The following is a 4047-nucleotide window of genomic DNA, read 5'->3' on the forward strand; positions in this document are numbered from 1 at the left end:
TTTCTTTCTTTCTTTCTTTCTTTCTTTCTTTCTTTCTTTCTTTCTGGATAAAGCGGAGGGGGAAAGTTTTGAAGAGTCTGGTGCATTTATGATAATGTTTATTAGCTTGTTTGGCAGAAGTGTAGACCTTGAAGTGCCAATATGTGGATCAGGTAATATCCCATCTCACCCTGCACAGAGCTTCCATCTGTCCTGAGCAGACAAAGCCTTCTCAACTGTCAGGGTACTTGAAACATTTAAGTGGGCATCTAGTCAAATGTTCTCATTTAACAGTTGGTTTTACAAACAAACAGACAGACTGGAGAGGGGCAGTAGAAGTTAAATTTCAGTGAAGGACAACGGGAAACATGATGGAGGGTGATTTGTATGTCATGTAGGAAATGAGCCCTATGCAGTAGTAATACAGTTTAAGGTTACACAGGAACTCTCCTTGAAGTTCAAAACTCTTCCCTCATGCTTCTGCCATTGTCTTTTATTGGTCTTGAAACCAAGGACTTTTATTGAAATCATAGTGGTGGTGGTAGTGGTCATGGTGGGGTGTATTTTTCAACTATTGTACATCTCCTGGAGATATGGATACGACCTTATAAAAGTTGTTTTCCTTCTACACATATATGTCTATACTCTCACCAGCCCACTCAACACATGTAGAAGCTCATACGTTTGTCATTAAATTATTAAATGGTGATTCATCGATAAAGATAGGGAATATAACATATTCCTCACATGCATAGTTATAGACAATGGAGGTCTACTAATTTATGGGTATTAAGAAATAGGAGTGTGGTAGTAAAATAAGGAGGAAAAAAAAGAAAGAAATTGCTAATTTTTTGAGCTACCTGCAGAGGTAATCATCTAAAATTACTGGATGTCACAAGGATAGGGTACTTTTTATTTGTTTCCTTTTTCTTTTTTTTTTTAAGTTTATTTATTTATTTTGAGAGAGAGATTGAGAGAGGGAACATGCATGAGTGGTTGGGTGGGGGGGGGGGGGGAGCAGAGTGAGAGAGAGAAGGAGAGAGAGAGAATCCCAAGGAGGCTCCATACTGTCAGCATGGAGCCTGATACAGGGCTTGAACCCATGTGAGGTCGTGACCTGAGAAGAAATCAAGAGTTGGACACTTAACTGAGCCACCCAGGTGCCCCTGTCTGTTTGCTTTTTCAATTGTCTACGGCTGGAGCCTGGGAGGGGGACAATACTATTGAATTACAGGTTTAAAAAGTCAGGAGTGGGCCACTCTGATTCTTTACTAGGCCAAGGACTTTGTGGGGGAATTCAAGCAAGGCACAGCACCAGTGTATGAGAAGTTCTGCAGAACTGCTAGAAGCATCTGGGGTTACTTTGATCCATTTTCTACCTCATCCTTATTCTCATTTCTAACAAGCCACAATGCAAGGAAGGGAAAGGCCCAAGGTCTTTAAATAGCCAAGAGCTTTAGGGATGGACTATTAAGGCAACTCTTACCAGAACCATAGATTGATGGTATATAGGGGACATTTAATATATACCCATATAAATTTGTAATTGCATTCAGCACTGCATAAGCGCATACTCTGTGCTTTGTCACATGCCTATGGTGATGTAGGAGATTACGGATTTTTTTAACCTAGTTCGTGAAACTGTAGCTTTATCTCTCCTTTCTTTCTCAGCTCCAGCTATGCTGTATTTAAAAACAATCTGTGACATGAAAGTAACAAGTATTTATTTATTTATTTATTTATTTATTTATTTATTTATTGTGTGGTAAATTCTATGATAAATAACAGAACCAGCTATGCATGTAGAAATAGGATACGGAAGGTTTCCCAAACACCTTACATTTGCTATTGGCGCAAGTAACAAATTCTTTTCATTTCTGTGTTTAGTTCTGTAATTTGCTATCATTTGAACAGTCATATCAGATGTGAGTAATTGGGATGAGTAGAATGATCTGTGCCCAACACTACCCGTGGAAGTGGAAACTCAAGATACCTAACTTAATTAAACACGACTTAGCTTATTTAATTGTGCTTAAGACATAAAAATACCAGTCTTTCTTTAGCTAATGTCTCCCCACTTGTTTAATTCTCTTTTTTAAGCAACTGATGGAAGATGTTAGAATTAAGTAGTAAAAGAAATACAAACCCAATTTGAAACGGAAGGACTATTAACCACAGCTCTCACTTCCATTAATCTGTTTTATTGCTTATTTTTGTGTTTTTTAAATCTTTCCTATTACCTATGATAAATCTCAGTCCATTCTCTTTTTCTAACCATCGCTTTTGCGTATGCTTAGTAAGAGTTGGAATAAAGGTATTAAGTAACTTATTCTGAGCTGATTCTGAGCTTTAAAGGCTCTCAAAACGGCTATTAAATTTTCTCATCTCTCCAGCCTTTTTAATTTATTTTTTAAACCTCTGGCGTCTGCTCAACTTCTCAAACTACCCAGCTCTAAACTTCGGTATCTATAATCAGCTTCTTCTCACTCGTGGGTTTCAACTATCATAAAAGGCAAGCATCTCCTTTTTTGTTGCTGTTGTGTTTTTTTTCCATATTATATAAGATAAAGTTGTAACTTTTCCACAGAGTCCCAGCCTGTTCACCCAGAACTTTGTGTTTTTAGCTTAGAGTGGGAAATCATTAAGCCATTTGAAATAAAACATCATTCTAAACGATTAGAGCATATTATTTTTTTTATGATTTCCACTGAAAATACACAGATAAACTTTCTTCATGTAGAAAAATGTGCCTGTGTCATCTAGGAAAATTTGGTTGTTTAATTATCAATTTCAAAATGTTACTGTGTAACATTTTGACCTGGGAGTCAAATTTTCTACACCACAGCTGCCTTTACCATCTTATAAAGTTTCCAGGTATGTAAGTGTTTATTACTCAAATTATCTGAATCTCTATTAGTTCACTGAGAACAGACCATGTTAATTTCTCTACTATGTTAGGTATCTCTTGTCAGTACTATGTGGTTTCATAATATTATTATCTTCTGAAACCATTTACCCAGCTCATGGCTAACCTTTAGTTTGAAGTAATTAATTTCAGCATGGGTGATTAAACATTTCCAGAAAGACTCCTTTATTGTCTGGTTATAAGAAAAATCACAAAGCTTAAAAAATTATGCTAAAGAAGTTAGCCAAAGTGACTTCTGTATTTTATTATCTTATCACAATTTTAAGAGTCATTGTGCTCATGAATAACATTGAATTTTCATAAGCTTCTCTCATTTTCAAACCAATTGTTTGTCAAGAAAATTACTTGTTATAGTCAAAAGTGTTTACATATATGTTAAGAATCACTTATGTGATTAATACATTTAAAATGTATTAATGTATTTATGTATTAATGTATTTAAATGTAATACATTTAAAATGTATTAATAACTAGGTAAGAATTTAAAACTTCCTTTTAGGAAACAACATAATTTAAGACTATTAAAATGTATTGAGATGAAGGGAATATTCTATATTATCACAAATTGTATTTTCCAGAAGAAATGGCCACAACAATATCCAAGTTCTTAACCACTATGATATATTGCCTCTAGAAAATGGCATCCCAAAATATAAGAGTGATCTGTCAGTTAAGTCATACTTGACACGAGATGTCTCTCAAATATAAATATACAATTAAATGTGCATGAATATCACAGGATATGTTGGTAAATGTATGGGATTATAGAAACGGTTGTCACATTTTACTGTCATTATTGCGGTTGACAACAAGGGGAATGTTTTAGAATCGCTGTGCTATTTCTCAGTGGTGGATAACGCAATTTGACAAAAGAAAAAAGACAACTGCCTTCTCGTTTCAGTATCTATTTAGAAAATAATATTTATTTTTGTGGCACCACCCTTGAATCCTGACAGAGGATTCAAGCAGAGGCTAGAGTCTGTGAGTGTATTTTAGTGTTTCGTTTAATTATACCATTTATTTTTAAGTGTATTTCTTTTGAGTAAGGAGAAATATATCAAGAAAGAAGCCATTTAAATCATTTCCTTTGTAGACTCATCATCAAAAACTATATATAAATAGAAGGCTGTTTGTAGTTCTAC

Source organism: Herpailurus yagouaroundi, unplaced genomic scaffold (assembly GCF_014898765.1).
Source record: "Herpailurus yagouaroundi ecotype Mexico unplaced genomic scaffold, PumYag 139, whole genome shotgun sequence".
Lineage (NCBI taxonomy): Eukaryota > Metazoa > Chordata > Mammalia > Carnivora > Felidae > Herpailurus > Herpailurus yagouaroundi.